Source organism: Dermacentor andersoni, chromosome 3 (assembly GCF_023375885.2).
Source record: "Dermacentor andersoni chromosome 3, qqDerAnde1_hic_scaffold, whole genome shotgun sequence".
NCBI classification, from domain to species: domain Eukaryota; kingdom Metazoa; phylum Arthropoda; class Arachnida; order Ixodida; family Ixodidae; genus Dermacentor; species Dermacentor andersoni.
The window spans coordinates 133,927,123-133,940,314 of NC_092816.1; the positions used below are offsets into that span (position 1 = coordinate 133,927,123).

At 46.9% G+C, this 13,192-nt stretch overlaps 1 long non-coding RNA gene across 1 annotated transcript in view; it reads right to left on the reverse strand.

Moving 5' to 3' along the window:
* LOC129383218 (uncharacterized) overlaps window positions 1-13,192 on the reverse strand; it is a 122,012-nt gene that overhangs the window by 50,281 nt on the left and 58,539 nt on the right. The gene's annotated exons all lie outside the window — the stretch shown is intronic.

Consider the following 13,192-nt stretch of genomic DNA (forward strand, 5'->3'; position numbering starts at 1 on the left):
TCATGGCGGTGCGTCATCCCCATCGGGCGGCCCGTCAGAACAAGCCTCAGAGATGGGAACAACGGCCTCCAAGCACCGTGTGCGTTTGCCCGTGAAGCCACATCAACATCATTTCGGCGTTGTGCAAACAAGGACCATAAGGTCGTGGCAACGACTCGCGTCATGCCGAAGCTCGCATAAAAAAATACCAGGTGCTCAGCATAGAAGAAAAATTGGAAATTGTTCGTGCTATCGAACCTGACATGAAGAACTCGGTGCTGGCATGCAACAGGGATCTACCGTTGACTACGCTGTGTGGCATTTGGAATGTGAAGAAGTTGTTCGGCAGTGCTACTGTGACCGCGAAAAGATGTCTGCTACGAGGTTCAACTTTTCGCCATCATTGCCTCTGTTGCCGAAGTGTTGCCTAATGACAGTGATGAGGACGACACGGAAAGCGACAGCACGGACGATTCAGGCCTGACAGTGGCAGAAGCTGCGCGTTACGTGAGCCTCATGAATGCAGTTCTCTCGACGAGAAGAGCACCCCGCAATAGAAAAGGTGCCCCACGACTTCTGCAGCGCTATCGCGCCCATGCAGAGAATATGCAATGCCAACGAGGAATGTGCTATGCAAGTGTTTGCCAAGAAGAGGGGGCTGGCTGAAAAGCTGGCTCACAGCTTCACTTGATGAAAAAAGAGAGCGCTACGAAGACGAGGACGAAAGAACAACATGTACGACAGACAAGGCGCTACTTCCAACTAAATGTTTTTTGAAGAAACAGAACTTTAAATAGGTGCAACCAAGGATGGCCCATCGTGACATCACGACCTCCCTATCTCTTCAGAAAAGCTATCTCCTTTTCGGTAAGCGTCACTGAAGGGCAACTAATGCACATGCCCTCGGCCTTTGCAATGTAATAAGCTTCCAATATCTCCCGTTCTAGTCTATCTCTAGACCATGCCAGAAACCTGGTGTCGCGAAGATACGGACAGCAATTGTGACGTTTACAGTGTTCTGCCAGATGGCCCCCCGCATTGTGATTTACGGCCCAATTGTGCTCATGCGCCCTTTCATTAAAACACCGTCCGGTTTGACCGATATAAACCTGTTGGCAATTTAGGGGTATCTCGTATACGACATTACTTTTGCAAGCAGTGTACTGCGCTGCATGTTTCTTAGAGCATGGTTCGGGTTTTGCTTTTGTCATCATAGGGCATATCTTGGCCAGCTTACATGGTGCACTGAACAGAAGATTGATACTGTGCCTTTGTGCTACCTTCTTGAGGTTGTGGGATACCCTGTGCCAATAAGGAATCACATGTAATCTCTTCCTATCAAATGGCTTTTTTGTGTTAGTGCCCTCTCTTGCCTGTTTGATCTTTTGAAGAAGCTTGTCGCAAACGCTAGAGATCAATAGTGAAGGGAAACCGGCTAGGCGTAGCCTTGAAACTTGGTTATTGAAACTGATTTCTATGAAGTCATTGCAATGACTTGTCTAAAAGAAGCGCTAAACAAATCTTGCAGCCACAAAATAGAAATCAGTTTCAATAACCAAGTTTCAAGGCTACGCCTAGCCGGTTTCCCTTCACTATTGATCTCTAGCGTTTGCGACAAGCTTCTTCAAAAGATCAAACAGGCAAGAGAGGGCACTAACACAAAAAAGCCATTTGATAGGAAGAGATTACATGTGATTCCTTATAGCCTGCCTACATTGGGCCTCTTCGATTATACAGTCCCCGACTGCCTGCAAACCATCTGCGGCTTCTGGTCTGCCTTGGCTCTGACAGGATGCAACATCACTATTACGTTTAGTCTAGTCCCAAGCAGTCCCAAGCAGCAGGCCACCAGTGGTTGCCACTGGTGGCTACTTTTTGCCAAATTGGCAAACTTGAGAGGCTCGTGATGACCTGAAATTATGAATGGCAACATGGCAAATTTCTGGCAATTTTTGGCTCAGGTCTCGACTGAGTTAATGATTCTAAGCTCAGTGTCTTCCCAACAAGCAGGTGACAACATTCTCTTTACATCTCATGGTTTTAGACCCACAAGTAGAAGGCCCGCATGATGCGCCATTGGGCACACCCACCACCTCCTAAATTTATCTAGGAAGTACTGGCATGGTCCCCCAGCGAAATGTATGTTAGTAAAGTGCTCTGCAAGGTGGTGGTGTCAGACGGCGGGTTGGCTGCTCACTCCGACTCTTCTGAATGGCTTGGCAACGGCGGAGCTTGTGGGGCTGCATGTCTTCGCTGCTGTAATGCCTCTTAATTCTGTACGCAGACATTACTTTTGTTGGCATACTTTATGGGCAGACCAGGAAGTCGGCTTGTCTGGGTAGTGTCCAGAAACTGCACTGAAGCGAAGGTGGAGCGAAAGGTTGACCGCACAGTTAATGTCTGAAGCGTGGTGCGAGCAGTGTGAGGGCTACGGTATACTTTCTAAGCAATTATTCGTGCTGCTTTGCAATTAATTTGATGGATTGCTTGGCATGATGCCACTGCAATGAAATCCTTTAATTTATCTGCAGTGTGAAGAAGAAGACGCGCCTCGCGGCACAGCCGCATCGTCAACGCGCGGCTTGGCTCCGCTCGCGCTGTTGATTACTGTCGCCTTTTTGGACAGTGCTTTGGGCTGTCTCGCCATTCCCAGTCGCTGCGCTTTTGCATTAGGAGCCGCCAATAAACCTCTTCTCAATTGGTGGAGGTGCGGGGACTCAAACCCCGTTGCTTGAAACCCTGGAGCTGCGATCAAGAACGCTATCACCCGCCATGACCGACAGCTCATCCCAAACGGCGCCGACGCCACAGTCCGTCACTTGCACCGGCGTTCCACGACAACGGGACCCCAAAATCTTCAGCGGTGCAGACGACGAAGACGTAGAAGACTGGTTGGCGTCATATGAACGGGTGAGCGCGCACAACAAGTGGGATGATCCAGCGAAGTTAACGCACGTCATCTTTTATCTGGCTGGTTTTGCCCAACTCTAGTTTCACAACCCCGAAAGTGACTTACCCACATGGTCAATCTTCAAGACAATCTTTACGGAAGTGTTCGGCCGACCCGCTGTTCGCAAGCTGCACGCTGAACAACGCTTGTGCGCCCGAGCACAGCAGATGGCAGAAACGTTCACGAGCTACATTGAAGACGTCGTGGACCTGTGTAAACGAGTCAACGCCGCAATGCCCGAAGCTGAGTGAATTCACCATATACTGAAGGGCATCGATGACGGCGCTTTCCAGATGCTCCTAGCCAGGAATCCGCGCACTGTGTCCGAAGTCGTCAGCCTATGCCACAGTTATGATGAATTAAGGAAGCAACGCGCTTCGACTCGGCGTGCTCTGGGAAGCGACGACTTGGTGGCAAGCCTTCACAGCATGTATGATCCATGCTCATTATTTTAACGGGTCAAGGACTTCGTACGTGAGGAAGTTGCCCGCCAACTTTCTTTAGTCCCCTTCACTCAGGAGCCCACCTCCTGTCTTCCAAACACGCTCCGCACTCTCATTTCCGAAGAGGTCGCTCAAGTTGTCCCTTCCGCACACCATCAGCCGCCTGCAGCCGCGAATCTCAACTCTGCGCTGGCAGTGCAGCCTGTCGCCCCACCTCCCACCTATGCGCAGCCAGTCCTGCCTGTGGCCGAGCCTCTTACGTATGCGCAGGCAGTACGCAGGCCTCCGCCTGCGTCTTTCACGACCCATTCCCAACCGGTGCCACCGGAAGCCCATGCTACATCTTGGACGGCACCGAGAGCTAATCCTTGGAGGACGCCTGACAATCGTCCCATCTGTTATTCTTGCTGCACTCCCGGACACGTCGCCCGATATTGCCGCTGTCGGCCTCAAGCGTTCGGCGATGCCTCTCGGCCCTTCCAGCATGGCAGCCAGTCCTTTCGCCAATACGCCACTCCTTCCCCCCAACCGTATGCTCGTGCTGACCTTCCAGAATTTCCTTCGCGTCACTTGCCATCCCTTTGGTGGCAACGTTGTGTCGTGCTGTGCACCCCTTACCTCTCCTGCTGTTGAGGAGAACTACTGGAGCATGGAGAAGCACGCTAATGCAAAAAGATTTCATGATGAATGGCTCCTTTACCAAAAACCTAAAGGTGTGTGTTATGTACAGGGGCTTTGTGGTTATGGTAGTCTTGAAGGATGATCATATTGTATTTATGAACATAAGGAGTCAGGCGGTTTCACTCCATTGCCAATAGCGGTATTTCATTGTTTCTATACTGACACAGGCCATACATGGCTTATTTTTTGATGCCATAAAGTGAACGAGGAAATTTATTATTTGGCAAAGTATCACGAAATCTTTGCCGGAGCGGTTTTATTTTTTCTAACCAGTTTGTGCATTTAAGCTATTATGTTTTTCTGATTTGTTCACTTTCTGAACATTTTCCAGACTGGATATCGTAAACGGAACATGGAGAAGCTGTGAAGTGCAAATAGTGCAACTGTGTATTGAGGACTCATTACATGGATGTTTTAAAGCATGCCGACTCTAAGAAACACAAAGACTATCTTGTGCCTGCCGCACAGCAGCTCAAGCAGTTCTTGGCTTAGGTTAGCAAGCCAAATTTTGACCAAGCAAGGCAGGAAGTTCGAATTACACTGTACGCCACTACGCACGCATCTGTAAGTGCGGTTGGTGAGCTTGGTGAAATTCTGCAAGAAGAACTGAGCAGGAAGTTTGGAACGAATTGTACCACATGCACAGCTGTCATCAAGAATGTATTGGCACCACACTTCAAGCGCAAGCTGGATAAAATGGTGAAATAATCCCCGGGCGCTTTACTCCTAAAGGTTATATGAATCCACAGATGCCTCTGCTGCAAAATGAGGGACAGAAAGAAAGGAAGAAGTAAAAATGGAAATGGAAAACATGAAAGACAAGAAAGGAGGAGAAAAAATAGATTGTGCATTGTTGAGTCAATGCGCCATGAACAGAGCCCAGGCAGGTTCTGCATGGTGAGAAGTCATGAGATGCAGGGTGATGGTCCGGCATGACTGTATGCTCCAACGGTGAAACTGGAAATCTGGAACTCATGGATGTAATGAATGTGGGGCCAAAATGACAGGTGGAAAAAATCAAGAAACAGTCATGTGGAGGAGAGAAAGAGAAAAATTACCAGAGTCATAAAAGTGAACTGGCAACTATAGGTGCTGATGAAAGAAATGAAGTTGACAATCATGAGAAATGAAATCAGACATTCCGCCTGCAGTGTCCTCGGAGACTGGCTCCGCTTTGGTTAGCATAAACGAGGAGACTACGAAACGAAAGCTGAGGACAGAGAAAAAGAACAGGAAACATGAAGATGAAAACCCCGTTCATGGTATGTACATCGAATTAAGAGCACGCAGGGAATGTGAATGAAAGTACGAGACAGTAGAGACGAATTAAAAGCACTCTCTTTCGTTTGTCGAATAGAAGCATTTTATATTGTGCAGGCATTATTGTAATCGCATTATTGTCTTTCAGCAAGCAAGTGATCTGATAAGTTAAAGGGCAGTCATTGAAAAAGTGTTGCATGTCAATGAAAGTCGCATCGCACACACAATTACTGTGTGGTGAAAGAGTGAAACAGAAATAATAGGAGGGTAACCTGGCGGGGGCTGTGATGAGATGTGCGATGGTTTCTTTTGGCGGGAAAAAGGGTGGTATACTGTCAATCACAGGAATCAATTTGAAGAGCTAAGCATTGGAATTTTCATGTGTCCAAGCCACATTCCACTCAGCATGGGATGGGGCATGCATCTTTGTTATTATAGAGGTCAGACTAGCAAGAATGAATTGGGATAAACCTTGTGACGCAGCGAAGTTGGTAATGAGGTCGGCAAGCTCATTGCCGACGTCACCCATATGTGCCGGCACATGGAAAAGTGCCACAAGGCGCAGGGAGGAGATGGAGAAGAGTAAGTTTTTGATTTCATGTAAATAGATATCAGTTCTTGTTTGGTTAGCAAGCGCAGTAAGTAATGAGAGGCAATCTGAATAAATCTGAAAGTAGGAGGATGTGGTGAGGCAGGGTGCGGATATATACTAAGGCTTCTAATAATGTGATAATCTCTGTAGAATAAGAGCGATAAATATTTGTCGGCAAAAAAAGGTCTTGAATTACACAAGCACCGCAAAGACACGCGAGCACAGAAAGTGCGCAGGCAAGTATGGTTCTCGATATGGAGGGGGAGGAAAGGGAGGAAGAGTGGTAGGGACAACACACAACAAAACGACCACTGGGAGCGCGGGAGGCAAGATGTCAAGGCAAGATCCCTTCAAGTATACCGATTCTTGGAATAGAACAAAGATCAACGCCAGTGGTTATGTGCTTCCTTTGCTTGCATCATCAGTGCGAATTCTCCGCCTTCGTAATGGCGTAAATTACGTCAATGTGTGTTCCGAAAAGACTGGAGGTCTCAACCCAAGTACGAGACCTGGCTCCTGCGCATGGATGATGACGTCACAGCAGCCAGGTGCACCTTATGCGCAAGCACATTTACAGTGCAATTTGACGACGTTAATGCTATCAAGCATCATGTATCAATGCAGAAACATAAGGAGAAGAGCCTCGCCTCGAAACAGCCGGCTGCACTCACAAAGTTCTTTGCTCCAGCGACTTCTAGTGCAGAAGGTAATATTACTGCTGCAGAACTGGGCATCATATTCGACGGGATCAAGGACAACTACAGTTGCCTGTCAATAAACTGTGACAGCAAGTTGGCACAAGAAGTCTTCCCGGATAAGGATGTTGCTTCTAGAATGCGACTTGAGGAAGAATGAAGATGGAACATCTCGAGAAATATGTACTGGCGCCTTACACCGTCGAGTGTATAGTCGGGAAACATTGCCCAGCTGGCTACAACCTTCCGTTTACTTTCTCCACGGATGCCTCCAACAAGGGACATAGAAATCTTTTCCCCATCGCAGTAAGTTTCTACGATGTGAATGGTGTAGCAATAACAGATGATCTCATCAACTGCTGTGAGCAGGCAGACGAGACTTCTGGCGGCATCTCTGAACTCTTGGCAACAAGATTGAAGAAGGTGGGCCTTTCTTTAGCGTGAGCCCTTGTGTATAGCCTGTATATTGCTTTTTTAAATAAATTATGGGAAACACAACTCTGTTTTCTAGAAAATCCAGAAAGATCAGCCGAAACATAATGGAGGCCAATCGTAATTGCCATGTTGCGCACAACGCTGACAAGCATGCAGTGAAGTCGAAAGTTTGACGTCGAAACACTTGTACTAAAGGTCTTCAAAAAATTTTTTCTAGCTAGAAATGTGTAGAGGAATTCAAAATGTTTTTTGGACTTCTGTGATCAGGAATATAGCAAAGTGTCGGGTCATATTTCTGTCCGCTGGTTAAGGTTGTCTACGGCCTTATACAGACTTACTAAGAACTGGACACCCATCAAGTGATACTTTCCAAGTCAGGGCAAGGAAGAGTGCGAAAAAAATAATTTAGAAATTTATTGGCAACCGAGCCGATGGACTGTTGGAGATGCAGGGTAGTGGGTACATGTCTTTTCACGTGATCTTATTTAAGTGGCAATAAACAACGAAAAAATGCCAGGTACCATCTTTTTTTTTTTTTTTTCCCAAAGATGACAGGCGAAGCCCAAGTGCAGGCTGATAGTTCGATGACCCCTTTGCGGAGAATTTTGTCCACTTCTGATTGAATAACTCTACGTTCAGCATGCGATACATGATAGGGATGCCCACGAATAGGATTCGTGTCTCCAGCGTTTATTCGATGGTGAACAACAGATGTTTGGCCTAAAGGCCTGTCGACAAAATCAGAGATGTCACTGTATGATTCGAGCAGGAGATGTATATCCGTGGCCTGTGCAGAGGTGAGGTCAGGTGCAATCATTTTCGCAAAGTCATCCGTTAAGGAACCAGAGCTGTGAGCTGCAATTGGTGCTAATAAACCAGTCTTGGCATTCAGACTCTCATGTCAAATTCGGAAGAACTAGAAGTGCTGGCGAAGAACATGCCGACTGGAAGCACTGAGAGCACAGGCTGAAATTAAGAAGTGGAAGAACAACATCGTCATTAGTAACCGTTACCAGCGTATGCGGAACAGCAAAGTTTCGGTTCAAAAGCCTGTCGCCGATGGGACAAAGCACATATTCATTGCTTGAAGAAACAACAACGAAGATGCGGTTCCCACACTTTTCCCTCATCTAAGTAAGCTTTAAATTGTGATCCATCTCTTGAATACAGCACTGCCTCATTTATATGAAACATATGCAAAGAGGTTTGCCATTTACGCTTACACAGTAGTGCTATGGTCGCTTTGTGCAACTTCAAAAATGTGAGCTCCGCTGATTTTAGAAGAGTGCAAAGAAAGGTTCATCACTATCAGTTTAGCAAGGTTCCATAGCAGGACACAGCCTCTCCTACTGACTTCCATTTACCCGTCCCTATACCATCTGTGGCCACATTATCCACACAAACATTATAATCTATACTGCCAACCTAACTCTCTGCCTGCCCATACTATATTTTTTTTTTTTTTAGAACCCCCACCACTACTCTAAGGGGCCATTGCTTATCTTCTCTACACATTGCATGCCCTCATATGCAAGATACCCATATCCAAAAAATAAAACACAGATATAGCGTTGTATTCAAAGGGACACCTAGAGTATGATTATTTGTACTTAGTATAGTGTCCTTTTAATGCGTAAGCATTACTTGGCTCACGCTTTGCGTGAGCTGAAAGTGTCCGCAAAACCAGAAACTGAATAAAAAATACAAAAAGAAAAAGACATGTCCGCCGGTGGTTTTCGAACCAGCCACCTCCCACAGCTGAAGTGGACGCCCAAACCACTAGACCACAGCTGTGGTTAATGCAAGGATCACAAAAACACACAACATAAGTGAAACAGTAGCATTTATTGCTTATCCATTTACAGTACGTAAGGAGACTTAAGTGCCCCTGGTAGATTTTCTTTCTAATTCAGCTGATGCCGGTGTGAAAGGTAGCACCTTGAATTAAACAAATATCCTGTAGCGGAGTGCATTCTGTGCTGTCTCATTTGTTCTGTGTCACCGGGCACACATTTAAGTTCAAATGGCAAAATTCAGGACGATATGTAATTCTAGTTCTACCTATGGTACCTCAGTGGTGAACGCGACACGCTGCTGAGCACAGTTCTGCATGAATGAGTCATCGCCAGTAGTTGCATGCTTTCAGATGCCATTAATTATACATGGGAGGCAGGAAATACAAAGCCCCCCAGTAAAGCTTTGGAGTTTTAAAACCCAACTGATATTACTGTTCCTGGAGTTGCATTGCAGATGTTTTGTACAGGGAGTAAGTTGCTGTCTTGTAAATGCAGAATTTCTGCAGTTCTTGAATGTAGTGTTAACCTATTGCATGAAATTTTTTATTGTAGCCATCCTGAAACACCAGAAACCTTCAAAAAATTTTCATGCTTACCTACAGCCATGCCAAAGCAAAGCCCCAGATCTTGACCCCACTGGAAGTGAACCATATGGTAGTGCTGCACTTAAGCATGTCTGCACACCAACAGCAGACCAAACACAAGAATTGGCTGCGGGTGACAACATGAATGCCCAGGACACTGCCACTCCACTCCAATGTTCTTAGATACTGGTAGCTTCTCCAGTGCTACATCCAGCTTGTGAGGGTATGATGGTTGCCCAAGGTAGCGTGGCTACGTCCAAAAGTGTTGATGCATTGGCAGCAGCTCCAGAGACATTTTTTTTTCAGGGGGGGGGGGGGGGGGGATGCTGTAGGTGACATAAACTCCACCACTCTACAAGAGAATGCTCTACCTTTGGCAGCCACCTCGCTACCGCACATAGCTGCTGACACTGTTGGCCATACAGACGGCGTTGCCCAGTCTGAGAACAGACAAAGCCAGCAGTGAAGATTTCATCAATAGAGGTAGCCTTCCTTTGAGTACAGCTTCACCTATGGAGGCAGAATCCTCAAGTGCTGGAAGGCCACATGATTATAATGAGCCATTAAGTAAACAAATCTCTCAAGCTGCATTCACATTTGGAACAACTACGGCTTCAACTCTGTTGCTGTCTATTCACAGTGACAATGCTGAACTGAGAAAGACGAACAAGGACTTGGTTCAAAAGTACAGAAACCTACAGAGGCTTCATGAACAGCCAAAGACATAACTGCAGTCTTGTGAGGAAATCAAGGTCAGCACAAGAAATGACCGCTTTGCAGAAATTCCCGTTCCTCAAAGAAGACCAGAGAAGGACTTTAACCATTAAAACCTTGTACAAGGCTGTAAAAGTGAACTTATGTTGCTGTGAAACACAGCATGCTCAGGCAGGGAAGATCCTCCTGCCAAAGTATGTGAGGGCAAGGTCGAGGATCCATCTTCGACAGGAGCATGCACAGAGGGTGGACGGAATGTCTAGTAAAACATGTGCCGCAACAAACCTGGTCTGAATGCGGTAACATCACGTTTACATGCTTCCAGTGAGCTGATTAATGATACAGCCTTGCTTTCGTTATGTGTTTATCTGTAGTCTGATACAATGCAAGAAAATAGTAGTGGCAGATGCCCCTCAAAGAAAGCCCTCGAGCCAACGGCATCGACTGGTTTTAATGACACCACGGTTAATCCGATCAAGCCATGGTTAACTGCCTTTCATTTGCCACTCCCAACGATGCCACTCCTTGGTATTAACCACAGGGTCACCAAAATCGGTCGAGGCAATTGGCTGAAGGGCCTTCTTTGAGGGGCATCTGCCACTTTTTTCTCGAGTTGTATCCGACCATAACATTCTGCCACTTCAGCTGCATGTGTCATCTGTATATTATTCGACTGTAAATTGTTCACGTCTTTAAGTACACTTTGTTTTATGTGACCTCTGCATAGCATGCTGTTGCTTGCAAAGTGTCTGCACTGAGCAATGAAACTGCTTTGCTTGGGTTAGCATTTAGAAATAGCAAACTGGTTTGCAGTGTATACCACTAGTGTGTTCATCAGAGGTGAAGTTTCAGAGGAGTGAGTGTTGAAACTGGATGCAAATGTGTAAACCACTGGTTCAAGTCTTCTCATGAGGCAAGAGTGTGTTGGGAAGTGAGCATTGAATTGCAAGTCAGAAATAACTGCAATTGTCTTCTTTGTGTGGCCAGAACCGTAAGCCATCACCACCATTCCTTGCATTATTTAGGAGCTCTAAGTCATTCGCTCCCACAGAGAGTTGCCATGATGTTTCTCATTGTCATTTAGGTTGTTTGCATTACTAGACCTCCTAATTTAGCCCATTTCTTGTCCTTTGTAGAGCATTGATGTTGAATTTTTTTGCAGCTATCAGTATGTTTTGTTTTATGCAGAAGTGTGCATTGAGCAATGAAGCTGCTTTACATCAGTGTTTAAAAATAGTGAACTTGTTCGCAGTTACATCACTAGCATATGCACCAAATATGTTTTACAGGAGTGACTTTGAGTCGTGTACTAATGTTTCTCTGGTTTCACAGACGTTGATGACGGAAAGCCGTAATTTCAGATCCACTTTAGCTGGCTGCTGGATGCTTCCATATTCTGTCAGCCATTTGCCTGATAAAAGAAATGAGCACCTCCCATTGTTTGAGAGTTACCAGTGATTGAGAGCTGGCAATGGAAATCAATAAAAGAAGCTTCCTGTGCGCTGAAACGAAGGTGCCTGAAAATGTTATTTGATTTCCTGATTTCAGGTCTTCTCGCTTACTGGTGCCCTTGTTTACTTTGTTTCTCTTTCTCCTCCAATTCCATTTCAGCAAACCTCATGCAACACTGAACATTTGAGCATATGATGGAAGACTCTATGCAAGTTATTTTCTTAACACATGTGTGAAAAGCATTAATATGAAATGAAACACTGTTTAAAGTTTAAATTTCAGCCTCCAGATTCCCACAAGCTTTCTTCAAGTGCGCTTAGTCTTTTTGTTCGAGTTACGGTGCACTCGTAGGCAAGTGTGTAGCTCATTGCATCGAGCACGCGTAAATGCCATTGTGGTGTCGGTAAAAAGTTGGTCTTGCGAAAACTTTCGATTACCGTCATAACACTAAATTTTGGATGCACAACATCAAAGCTCGGGCAGTGGTTATCATGATGAGGAACCCTTTCGTGGTTTCTTGCGTAATTAATAAACTCTGCCTTCTGGCGTCAAGATGCACGCAGACGTGACACAGGTGCTGAAACGATGTATTCAATGTAACGCACCATCATTGATCAACTGCTCTATACTGTCGGAACAGCTTTTTCGGGTGGCACTAACTTCAGCAGAAATGTTGAACAGAAACTAATGTTGCAGATCAGCCCTGCGACCGGGGATATGGTAGCTAGAAGGTGGGGGTGCTCCCTATCTGGGGAACAAGATGGCTGCCCGTCAAGTTTAGTGGCCGTTTTAGGCAACATTAGGGGAAATGTCACTGCCCTAAGCCAGGTGACATGTGGGCTCCCTACTTTTCCACCACCAATGTTCACGAGGTATTCTCGCTCTCCTTCTTTACCGAGTTTCCTTCGAGTTCTTGCTTCTTCTTGCACGCGAGAAGAGGCCTTCACAGCTTATAATAGAGTTTCGCTCACCAAGCGAGCACCTGCCGCCCGTGCATCACCGACGCCACGCCAGCTTGAGCCGGGTGACGCTCGGCCCCGCGTCCCTCGACGAGCTCCGCGCCAGGGAGGACCTTCATTTTCAGGTCACTCGCATGCTGGACGAATGGCTTCGTCAACGGGCCGCCACCACCACTACTCCAACCGTGGTTCCCCCACAGCCTGAGGATACCCCAGGAGACCCCACGAAGCCGTCAGCACCCGAGGTAGCCTTGGAGCCCCCCGCGGACGGTTTCCCAGCATACGAGGAGCCCCATGCTTCAATCCCGCTCTCTTCCTCTGACAACGAGGACGTGGACCTGTCGAGCTCCAGAAAACGAGCTCGCGATACGGAAAGCGACAACGACGAGGCAACCACGTGTCGCAAGCAGCCGGTGAGCGCTCCCTCCAGCTCTGAGCAACACGTTGCAGCCAGCGACCACGTGGAGCAAGCTGACCAGGGCAGCGCCATCTTGCCACCCTTTACGGCCGGACTCAAGCGGCAGCGGCGTGCGTTCTTGTTACGGCCTGCGTATTGGCCCTGCGAGCAAGGGAAAAATTTCTCAGAGCCTCGCGCCACCGCTCGCCACTTGAGGGCGCGGCGGCCCTACCCCTCCTAGGGTGCCTCGATGCG